This window comes from Ambystoma mexicanum, chromosome 14, assembly GCF_040938575.1.
Source record: "Ambystoma mexicanum isolate Mex_15411 chromosome 14, UKY_AmexF1_1, whole genome shotgun sequence".
NCBI lineage: Eukaryota > Metazoa > Chordata > Amphibia > Caudata > Ambystomatidae > Ambystoma > Ambystoma mexicanum.
In genome coordinates this window covers 535,791,726-535,804,122 of record NC_090940.1, presented here as the reverse complement: position 1 = coordinate 535,804,122, position 12,397 = coordinate 535,791,726, and the positions used below count along the sequence as shown (strand labels likewise).

Sequence of the window (12,397 nt, the reverse complement as noted above, 5' to 3'; positions counted from 1 at the left end):
AATACGTTGTTTTAGTTAGAGAACCCCTCTGAGGCCGGGCACGACGTACACTGGCTCTTTGGTTGTCCTCACCTTCAAAACTGCAGATTAATTGTGCCACAATCTGTTTGCGAGCTGGGCTATAAAGGCATAGTCCTATGAAACACTGGGCTGTTGCATCGACTCAAGGGATTGTAAAAATATCCCCAACTTCTACATGACCTTGATTTCTGCTCGGGGTTGACCAGCTTAACTGTGCTTGTTAAAGACCACCACTCCTTTGCAATCCACTGAGTTTGGTTTCTGTTCCTTTAACAACAAGCCACCCTCCCCTGAGCTGCCCCAGTGACACAACGTCATGCCCTTCAAAGGACTTTGTTGACAGTCCCTAGGACGGTGCGTGACTGCTCTCCCACGTACCTTGCCTGTTCATTCATTCTGCTGCCAAGGGACTCGAGGAAGGGTAAGTGCACCATCGTCCATTTATATTAAATCCACCTAATGCTTTATACATGCCAACATCCCAACATACCTGGGAAGGAGATTTCGTCAGAGAAATCGGCAACACTTTCCTGCCGGAATGCATTGGGGAAAGAATTATTTTAGGCGGAGAAGTGAAAAATAGCAATATTTTTCTCTGAAAAATCGAGAGTCTTCCGCCTAAATCGGGAGGTTTGGCATGTATGTTTTTAAGAAGAAACTTGCGTGGAAGTTAATATTTGCTTAAATTAACAAAGTGTGGCTTTGGTAAGCCGAACAGCAAAGCCACTGCAAAGAGGGCACTGTCCTAGTTTGAACTTCAGGATTTGTTAATGCGGAGAATGCCAACTCCTACCAGCCCATTATTTTAGAAAGGCATTCAAGGCTCACCTAGTGAGAGGAACGGGTTCACTTACTCTGTGAAGTTGCATTCCTTTTACACTTGGTTTCACTTTCGTTCACGTTTTGCCGACCTTCGGTAAGGACGATAAATTGTGCCTGGGCGGGTTTACTTCATGTCCAGAAATAGTCCCAAGGTAACTGCGCTGGATTCCGCTTGCCCACAAGGGGGCGTTCCCATAGGCCGCAGGCACGGAGTCTCAGAAGCATAAAACACGCCCCCATGCCATATTAAGAGTTGTAACTTGGTAGGCCACATTACCGAATCTTTGCAGCAGTGTAATTGCAATAATTACCAGAGCACATATTGACCTTTTCAATACATGTTTTATTGTTCAAGATATTGATAAGCACATATTGCCCTAGTGATATGATCTATGATCAGTGGTCGAAGTGTAAAAAAAAAAAAAGCAGTGGAACTATGTTCCTTCTGTCCTGCCCCCTTTTCTGCCCACTCCCTCCATACTCCCCTCCCCCACCCCCATTCAAACCCCATACGTGGGTCCTTCCTTTCCTCCACTCCACCCTGCGACATTGTGTTTTACAACAGTTCTAAAACACAATGAAAGTACACGGATTTAAATTATCACCATTCAGGCGTCATTGTCCCACTCAGCATGCACCTTCATGCAGCCTCCCCTTCACCATCCTCCATTGACACCTCTCAAAGAACATAGCCAGCCACAGACACACCCCTCCACTTGTCTGCCAAAAAGTCTGAGCCTACAGCCATTCATACTGTGATCAAGCTGGGCGTTTTGTTTGCTTGGGAATGGGTTTTGTATTGGGAGCATTCTATTGAAATAAACAATCTCCTTCTAGCACCTAAGACATAGCTCAGTGCAATGTTGCGAGACTTGATTTCAGCAAGGTTCAGGTTCGTGTCCCCAGTGGAAATGAAGTTTTAAAAAGGTTGTGGTCCTGGAACAGTATTCTGGGTTGCATAAAGGGAACGGTCGGACCCTTTAGTTCCCGCCCACTTTGACCTCTATAAATGATATTTATAACGTGCCTGTGTTTCTAGGTACCACAATACAAGGGAGGGGAGACAGAGAGAAGACAGGACAAACAATCCCACTAGGCCTTGTGATATTGGGATTGTGCAAGTGCGACAACGAGAAGTTCAGGGGGAAGTGCAGGGGAAAGGTAGGGGGGAGTGCGATCAGGGCATCATGGTCCTGAGTAAGTGCAGCCAGGGCAGCGCAGCTCTGAGTAAGTGCAGGGGGGCAGTAGGAGTTACATACAGCCCCTAAGTGCGCAGTAGGCCAGGGGGCAGTGGAAGGAAGACTGGCCATGGAGGAGACTGGTAACCAGTGCGACTCTGAGGGTACGAAGCAACCAGTCCGCACCGCATACAGGTAAGTTAGTAGGGAAGCAAGGGAGAGAAGGCAGCAGAGAAAAGGAGGGTCTTGAGCCGCTTCTGGGAAACTTCAGGTGGTCAGGCTCAAATTTGAGCGTGGCAGGGAGGCTGTTCCAGAGGGAGTCACCTGCAGAGGAAAGAGATCTACCCCCCCACTCTCTGCTTGGAGAACATCTGACCCACAGAGAGTTAGAGGTAGCTGAGAAAATGGCTCTAGAAGGAAGGTAATTAGGAAGAGAGAGTTGGATATAGTGAGGCCCCTGAACTTGATCCTTGCAGCCACCGGGAGCCAGTTGGGAGATTTCAGGGCATGAGAGATGCTGTCCCTGGGCTTGAGGCCAAGGATAAGTCTCGCGGTCCTGTTCTGTATTATTTGCAGGGGGCGAAGAGTAGAGTTAGGAAGATTGAGAAAGAAGCTGTTGCAGTAGTCCGGACTTGAGAGAACCAGGGCCCTGGAGACAGTGAGCTTTTGGGGGAAGGCGAGAAAAGGTAGAATACCTCTGAGTAGGTGCAGCTGGAAGTGGGCCTTCTTGGCATGGTCCGTGATGTGAGGAGAGATTGGAGTCTAAATTGACAACAAGGTTTCTTGCCTCACATGAAGGCGAATTAAGAGGGCCCAAGGAGGGCGGCCAGAGTTAGAAAGAGAAAGCGGAAGCAGGGGTCCTGTAGAGAAGGGCCTCCGTCGTACTGGCCTTAAGGCAGAGATCGTTGGAGGTGCACCAATCCTGAATCGCAGATAGACAATCAGGAATGAGCGAGGAAGGCAGGGAGGCTGAGGGAAGCCTGAAAGAGAGCTGATTGTCATCCGCATAACACTGAAAGTAAGAAGAGAAGGTGGAGATCATGTGGGCCAAAGGGGCCAGATAGACACTGACGAGCCAGGGTGAGAGGATAGAGCCATGGGGGATACCACATGTGGAGGGAGAGGTGATGGAGAGAAAGGACCCAAGTTGGATCTGGGAAGGTTGGGCCAGGATGAAGGGGGTCAGCCATTCTAGGGCATGATCCGTGATGCCCAGGTTCTCAGAGTCGATTGATCAGGGTGGCGTGATTGACTGTATCGAAAGCAAAGGAAAGGTCAAGCAGGATGAGACCAGAGGGAGAGCTGGAATCGAGATTAGAGAGTAGATCTTCATGGGTGTTCAGAAGAGCAGTTTCCGTGCCTCTGGCTTCTCTGAAGGCAGACTGATGGTCATGGAGACTACCAACGGATTCGGTGTGTAGAGTAAGCTGGGAGATGGGCAGCTTTTCCAGAAGTTTGCCCAGGAAAGGAGTGATAGAAATCGGGTGATAGTTTGCCGGACAGGTAGGATCGAAATAAGACTTTTTTAGGAGGGGCGCACACATGATTGCTTGAGGAGAGAGGGAAAAGAACCAGTGGCGAAAGAATGATTACAGAAATTGGCAAAGGCTGGTGCAAGAGTGGAAACGTGGTCCTTAATAGTTCTGGAGGAACAGCAGTGCACCAGTTTGGACTCATAGATCAGACTTGTCTGGAAACATCGTCAGTTGTCAGAGAGAAAGAGGAGAAAGGTAGAGGAGAGGAAGATGTGGCCAAAGGGGGCCTGGCAGAGGAGAGGGAGAGAGAGAGAGGAGGAGGAAAGCGAGTACTGGATGTACTGAGTTTTAGTGGTGAAATGAGACGCCAAGGCCGTACAGAGGGCCTGGGAGGGAACAGGAGAGATGTAGACTGCAGTAGGATTGGCCAGCTCCTTGCAGATTTTATAGATTTCAGTCATGTTGTTAGAGGCTGTAGAAATGCAGGCTTCAATATGGACCCTCTTCTTGGAGAAGTGACAGAGTCTGGATTGCCTTTGGAGCAGGCGGCAGGCAAGTTTATTAGAGGATGAGCCGAAGCCCTCCACTTCCTCTCAGCCACCCTGCACTTGCGTTTCAGGGCGGCAAAGTCAGAGTCATACCAAGAGTTGCACTTGGCGGTAGGCTTCAGATGGATTCTCATGACAGGGGCAAAGAAGTCTAAGGTGTAGGAGATGGAAAGATGCAGCTAGCATAGTCAGGGTGGGAGTCAGCTGCAGGAGTAGGAGGAGCAGAGAACGTTGAGGCAAAGGCGGCCGCTGACACTGGCTTCATGGGCCGAATGACCTGAGAAGGAGGGTGGCAGTGCTGGGGAGGGCCTTGCCTGGGGACAAGAAGTTTCAGGTGGGAGGAGAGCAGAAAGTGGTCAGTCCAAGAGAGAGAGAAGTAGTAAGAGGGTTAGAGAAGGGGATTTCTGAGGAGATGAGAACATCTAAGGCATGTTCGGCAGAGTGTGTCAGATCAGGGGGTAGAATGGAGCGGAAGAGAGAGTTGCAAAGGTTGCGGAAGAGCCCAGAGGAGGGAATAGAAGCATCCAGGTGGATGATGAGGTCTCTGAGGAGAAGTGAGAGGTAGAGGCAATAAGAGGAGAGGTCAGCACACTGTGAACAAAAGAGGGTGATCTGGCCAGGTGACCTGTAGATGGTGGCCACAGTTAGAGAGAGGCCAGGAGAGATAGAGAGCCAGCAGATAAGGCATTCAAAGGAGGAATAGGTCTGAGTAGGAATGACAGAAGCAGGGACCCAATCAGGAAAGATCAGGGCCACTCCAGCTCTGTGGCGGTTGGTTCTGGGCTCTGAGAGGATCATTTAGACCTCGGAGAAGAAAGTGTCAAAACTTGTGATAGAGCTGCCCGTGAATTATGTCTCAGTGAGTGCGAAGACATCCAGGTCAAAGTCAGAGGAGTGTTTGACAGCAGAGTGAGATTTGAGAGTAGTGACGTGGAGCAGGTTGCCACTTTTGAAAGACTTCCGGGGTAGGGTACAGGAGTGAGGTACACCAAATGGAAGTGGCAGAGGGGCCTGAGTGTGGGCAGAGGCAGTAGACAGAGGTGGTGCAGAGCAGAGGCAGAGGAGGAGGATGGAGGTGGCAGAAGAGCCAGGGAGGTGATGGAAGGAGTAGCAGGAGAAGGGAGAAAGTTGATAAGACGCGGGAGACGCTTATCAAGAAGGAGGAGATGGGGCTGAGGGCCCTGGACCATGACAGTGCCATTCAGATAGACATTGATGATGGTCTTAGAGGATTGGAAGTAGGCCAAAAGGGCCTCCCACCGGGTGCAGCCATTAATAGCAGAGGAGGAGAAAGGAGAGGGAACATAGTTTGTCCTAGTCCTTTACCCACATCCAACAATGCATTGAAAGAATGTTTTTTGCATTTGTTTTTTTTTTTTTGCCTGCGGGCTACATACACTTACTTGGTGCAAAGTATCTATTATAACACCTCATGTGTACAATTACAGAAGCAGGCTCGAAAAGGGGTATAGGGCAATGCCTGAGCGACTGTCCATCAGGCCATTGCAGGCTAGTTTTGTCGACAAGCATGGATTGCTAACATCTTAATGTACAGCGCCATTAGTACGTTTGACAAATGTTACTGGTCCAAATATTTTTTATTTTATTTTATTTTGAGTATTGAGTACAAACCTATCTTCAGGAAGCAACTGCGTGCTGTATATAGGTAGCTGTTACAGGCATGCATGAAATGGTTCTGTATTTCTTCTGGTTTCATTCATGTGGTGATATAATAATATCTGTTTTATTTGTTGTAGAGTGGAAAGGTTTCAAATGCAAACCAAAACACAAATAAAATAAATGGTTCAACTCTTACTCCTCTCAACTTTCACTTCTAGCTAGCATGAAAACCTGTCTATCCCCTTGTGACTCTGCTACAATAGCAGCTCTCCACTCTGACACTGCTACCTTCCCCTACTCTCCCTGACCAGTTGGGAAGAGTGGTATAGTGGGGTTCCTTATCAATTCGGCCCTCACATCTGCCACCTCTGACATCCCCTCTTCCTCTTCTGAAAGTCACAATTCCATTCCTCCCACCTACTCCTCTCATTGTTCTATCTGTCCAACCCCTGGTCCTCTCAATTCCTTCTTCCCTGACCTGAACCTTCTCCTTGAATAACATCCCAATTGTCATGCTGTGGGGTCTTTCACATTCGCAAGCCCTCTTCAGCCATGTGCCTTGAACTTAACTCCCTCCAGTCTGACCACTCCCACTATTCCCCCATGAACAGTCTACTCAATCTGGTAGGAACTCTCTTGACCCTGTCTTTCTCTTTACTCCCCTCTCCTACTCTGACCTCTCTAATGAACCCTCTCCACCTGACCACTCCATTGTTCACTTTATTATCTTGATCCCTCCTCCTTCTACTCCTCTTCAACGATGAGAACACACTCAAGCAGGACTCCCTTGCCTCTTACCTTGATGTTGTGAGAACCTCCCTCCTGTTTTTCTCCCCTATTCATGCCTCTTCCATTGAACATGCCTTTTTCCTCTCTCCTATCTACTTCCTGTCAGACCTTCTTGATCTCTCAACCAAGGCTCGAAATCTTAGGGTCCTCTTTGATAGTGACCTCTGTCTGCAATATTCATCTCTATAACCGCCTCTGCTGGGTTCTATGCCGTTTTGTCAGCAGGAATTTGCTCGAAGTAAGTAACTTCTACGGATTTCCGCAGACAAAACTCAGCAATTTATTTTTATTTTTTTTATTGGGGGGGGGGTCCCCCAATCCACCTCTTTACCAACACTAATCATCCTTCCCCAAGCCCCCACCCCACCTCTTTAACCCCCTTGCTCCCAACAATATATTTAGATGACTTTTCAGCTGAAATTACTCTGAAGTAAAAGGCATTAGCCTATCTGAACATTTAGAATCGAATGAATGGTACATCTGACCGATTATAAAACATACCGAACATGTGGAGCGGGGCTTCCGGGGGACATTTTCAGTATTTTTGGCCTTGGGGTTTGCAGGGGTCCCCCTGCTTCCTCAACATGGGAGACGGGACTGAAAAAAAGGGGGGGAGAAAAAGGGACCTTGCAGCGTCAGGTCCGACCCACGTTAGAGGGACGTATATGACGCTGTAGTGTTGCAGGGGACCTGGAGGCGATTAAATGTGAAGAGGGATTGGGGTTGTTTCTTCATCTGGTAATTGTTTGCATGCAAAGATTTATTTTGAACAGTTTGCCGCAAACAATTAACATACGAACACACCAAACCAAGTAAAATAATTTGAAAGAATTTCTTTCAGCAAAAAGACGGCATATGCTTTGCTGCTCGTATTAACCTTCTCAGCATTCAGAAAATGTGTCAATCCTGTACTCATCACTCTACGAAAAAAATATAATCTTCACCCCTGTATTCAATTAAACAGCCTACTGTTTGTGCCTACGCCTTGGCCATCCTCTCTACTCGATCCTCCTTCTTGACAAAGTCCTCACCTTTGTTACCCACATGCTCTACAACCTACCCAGATGCACCCCCACTTTTACTTAATAACACCCTGCTGGTTGGCTCTCCATGCACAACCACTTCCATGCACAACCACTTCCTTTTCAAATTCTTTCTCTGAGTCTACAAAGCTATCAAAGATCTTGCTCCTCTGTACTTCGCTGATTGAATCTATGTCTACTCACCATTGCCTTCCCTCCGCTCATCTTCTGCACTAAACCTCACTGTCCCATGACACCCTGTCGTTATCAAAAGGAGCTAGTAGTGAAATCAACAGGTCCTCAAGTCCAAAAAAGACGCACAAGACCATATCCCAAGGAAAGGTTTCCTAGTCCATTTTCAAGGACCAATTAAACTGTGACCCAGAATTCACTCCTCTCACAGAGGGAAAACCTGGCACTGATCAAGAAAAATCACCTACATATTCAAGGGAAGGAAAACAAGAGGGAAGCCCTAATAAGCTCCCAGAAGCACCTTCCTTACTCAGAACAGAACAGCTATTGGAGTCCTGCACCCCTCACTTTAAATGCCAAGGTTGACAGGGAGCAGCACAACTCCTCCCTGTACACAGCCTGTCACCCTAAGTGCACATCACTTCTTCCCAACACTATTGGAACACTTGAGTAAAGAAACCTGAAGTTTCCCTACAGCTACAACCCAATAGTAACAGAGACTCCTGCAGTCACCATCCCCATTGATAACATATGGCTAAACTCCCACACAACACAGAATAGTGAAGTGCTCTTTCAAGCTTCTAATCCAAGAAAATGACTTTATATTATGTTATGTCTTCGTATTTCCAGAGTGTGGGTGTTCCACAGGAGGATTGTTGGTGCTAATTAGAAAACACACTGTAAAAATGTTAATGTCCACTTAGTCTGTTCGTGTTAGTCCGCACTAAAGATCATTACACAAACTAATGTTAAAAAGGTGGATTTTAAAATTATTTTTAAATATAGGAAAATGAAAGAAACAGAGAAAATAATGTTCAAAGTTTGCAAATGCTAAAGTCAAGCTTGGACCGGCGCTGTTACTGGGGGGTCCAGTGAAACACGTAGTGGGCACTCTCCAAGTTCGAGAGCCAAAACACATATTGCCAGATGTTCGAATGAGGTCTGACCAGCAGAAATTACGACTTAATTAATGAATCTGTTATAACGCACTTAATACAGCAGAACGGTTTCTAAGTGAGGGACCATGATTCGAACCTGTGTTGCTCTGCGTTGACTTGCTTCCAAGAGAAACACGTTGCCTCTGAGTTATCCTCCCGGCTCTTAGACTTAGTGGGGTTGAGGTTTGGTAGGTTGTTTTGCATAAAGGCATTCGATGCTAAACCTACTGACATGCAAAATTTAGATGACTTAAGATGAGGTAGTTTAACTAATAGCCCTTTGTCATCAGCATCGTAAAAAGATATGCCTAAGCGTCTAATCACAGTCACACAGTCAACAATGGCCGTATTTATATTAGAGAGTGGAGCCAGTGCTTATCTGTGGGGCACTCCATAGACAAGATAACAAAATCAGTTCTTTAAGGGGGAGGTATAAAGCAATTAAAGGGAGCAGTCCAGCCAAGAGATGGATTATGACCCATCTTCTAGTCTTTGTAAAGGAATACCCTTTTGTTAACCATATCAAATGTCATGCACTGGTCCAGAAAGATTCACACACGTGTGTCCCTTATCTGCATGGGTCTGGAGAGCATCGAGGATTTAAAACAGAGATCCTATATCCCTGGCCGGAAAGAAGCCTGCATGAAAAAGCATCAAGCAGGCTATAGGACTCCATGTGAGAGTGATGTTCTGCAGCCACTGCTTTTTATGAAACCTTTGACGATAAGGAGATTTGCATAGGGCTGTTGGTCAACAAGATGCGTGTATCTACATTTGGTTTAATAATTATGAAATATCAGATTATTTTTTTTTAAAGGGTGGAATTGGGGCTAAAAGGAAAATGCACAGATTGAAGTATAAGGGTGTTGCTCATTTGATGTCCTTTTTGTACTGCAAGGTACATGCAAGTAAGATGGGATACCCAGGTTCATTGTTTTTCACATGCTTGGGGCAAAGGGAAAAGTTGCAGTTTAATGTCCTTCGTCTATTTTCATTTGTATCAATGCTTTTCTGTGTGTTCTGCCATTTTCCTTGAACAATGTGGGACAGTGTGCATTATTTTCTCGACATCTCAATCTACTTCCTAGTACTGCTGCATTGGTGCTAGCATTTAATTTCCTTTGTAATAATGCATTTTCGCTGTTCATTTGTGGAGTGGCGTGTCCATTGAGTGATGTCTATACACGCCTTGTCATATTGGGAGGTAGTGGCACATTTTAGGCAAAAGGCCATGTGGGTAAGAGGGCCCGTATTCAACGGGTCGTAGAAGCGGGGCTTCGTGTGGGAGGAGTTGATGGTTGTAGCAAGTGTGATACTGATGAACTTTAGGGGCAAATATTTCATGTTCTTTACGTTGTCTTTTTCTGCTGTTGGAGTAGTGTTTTTCGGGCTTTGATTCTGGCTGGGAAAAGCCTGATTACCTCAACAGGTTTTGTTGACAAAAAGTGACTTGCCCAGGATCACTCATTTTGGCAAAATGGGAAAACAGCCCTCCCTTTCCATCTGCTTGTTCCTTCCAAAATCACACACTCTCCCCTTCCAAAATCACATGCTCTGCCTTGTGCCTAGCAAAATCGTCTGCCCTCTTCCATCTGCTCTCTCTTCTCCTTCCATAAACCACCAGACTCTTTTCACCCTCCATCCACTACTCTCTTGACCATCCATTAACTCTCCCATTCCTGGTAAGGAAACTGTCTTCACCACAGCATGACAAATGAAAACTGTTCACCTCAAGAAGAACCTGAGAGGTGAATTCCAATTCATCGTGCCCTGAAAATAAAAAGGTATACCTTAGCAGGAATAAAAATAGTTTGGAAACATCAGTTTACTGTTCTTCCCTTCCCATCTGCTCTCCCCTCTCTCTTCCAGCTGCTCTCACTTCACCTTTCAAATATGAGTCGCTTTCCATCTGCTCCCGCTGACAACCATTCCTGTTTACCACCACTCCCACGCGGTACACGCACCCACACCATGTCTTCTTGGCTTGGCTAGAGAGAAGCAAGGAGGATGTCTCATCTCCCCTGCGAGGCTTAAGCAGCGCGGCCTCCTCCATCTCAGCTTCAGTGCACTCAAACAATGCCTCCCTGAACTCTGTGGTCACTCCCAACAGGCCGCAGAGGAGGTGCTTGGGGTACAGCACAACATTGTATTTCTGCCGGCTTTTTAAGCACATTTCTGATTGGGTTGAGGGTGAAAGGAGTGCTAGGATGCAGAGAGTGATGGGGCAAAAGCAGCCGCAATGACAAACATGACCAAGATCCTCAGGCAGACACAAATTTGGAAAAAAACACTGGCTTCTTTGTATGATGAAGATGAATAATCACTAAAACTATTTATCGAGCAACCCTAGTCTAGTAAACCATGATTGCGGCTTCTTTGGAATAGCAATCTCTGTAAACTGAATCACTTCTACGGTGTCCTAATATGTCTGATAAGGCGCAGTAAAATTAAATGGTTTGCCCAGGATCACAAACTTTGGGGCATAGACTGATATTCAGGTACTTAATTATTATTTTTTTTTATTGTATTTGGTTAGTTCAAAAAAACATATAATCGATCAAAAACTGAAAACCACATTGAGTACAAAAAAGGAAAATCAACAATAGCTATTTCACATCACAAATAAAAGAAATACCATCCATAATAAAAGAAGAATACAGAAGATAAAATTACATATAACATTGGCAATAATATTGGTCTGGTGGTACAACAGAGAGAAATATTTTTCCTTAAATCAAAACTCCTACATCCAAAATTCCCCAAAAGTTTCAGAAAATAAACAAGTACCGAAAAGAGTATGTGGTGACAAAATATGACCGGTCCCAATTCTGCAGATAAACCAATTCCAGCCTATAAATGCAGGGATTTAATAAAGCCAGCACTTCCGTATACTGTGGTTCTCAAGGCAGTGTTTCCATATTAAATCTTCATCATAAAGATAGGGAGACATTGCCAATGGCTTTAGGATATTAACTCGAAGGCCCTGTAAGGAGGGGCATTCAAGAACCAGATACCTAAGAGTTTCCAATTTACCCACGCAAAACCTACAAGAGGCATTTTCCACAGCGATAAGGGATCTCATGAGTTGGATTTCTCTAGTAGGAAGTAGGTTCCACCTTACCCTCAAGAGAATACCTCGATAGAACCGGTTAGGGAATTGTATCAGGATCCTAGACACAGTACCTCTTCTTCTGTACTTGTGTGTCAGATGACTCATCGAGGGGTAATAGTGGAATACATCGGTGTTCAATGCCCAATCATGGCCAAATAGGGCCCGCTTAGTCCTCACCAGGTTATTAATTAAAGTTTCTACTGTCATCCCAATCTCAACCAGACTAAAGTCTGCTTGGATTCTTAGGGCCTTTACTACATGGGATTTATCAAGGTTTTGCCACATTAGCTGGCAAAGAGAGTCGGGTATAGGCAAGATCATTTTGGAGTAGAAAACCAGCAGAGTCCATTGGACCCAAGCCCACAATGACACTAGCCCCAACTCAAAGCGTATTGCTGCGATTGGTACTGCGTTCGGGACTCCCAGGATATGCCTCCAAAGTTTCCCCTCAATTCTGTTCAGTACATTACTTAGATTCTCAGATCTTAACTCTGGTCCATAGATTATTTTAGGAACTAAAACATCATTGAAGGTTTCAGGGAGAATCTGCCAAACCTACGATCGATTCGGAGAACCTGGGCTTCCAGAAGTTTTACCTTATGTAATACAATCTCATTCGCAGTTTTAATGCATCTAGAGACAAATATATGGAAGCCCAGTTACCGAACCGACTTGACCAA

General features: G+C 45.8%; 1 protein-coding gene across 1 annotated transcript in view; it reads left to right on the top strand.

Annotated features, from left to right (window-relative positions):
• The first annotated feature begins 368 nt into the window (after positions 1–368).
• The window catches only part of SLC25A47 (solute carrier family 25 member 47), a 305,790-nt gene continuing 293,761 nt past the window's right edge, over positions 369–12,397 (top strand). Inside the window, exon 1 of the mRNA XM_069637780.1 lies at positions 369–442. The gene's annotated coding sequence lies outside the window, so the exon portion shown is untranslated. The remainder of the gene's footprint in view (positions 443–12,397) is intronic.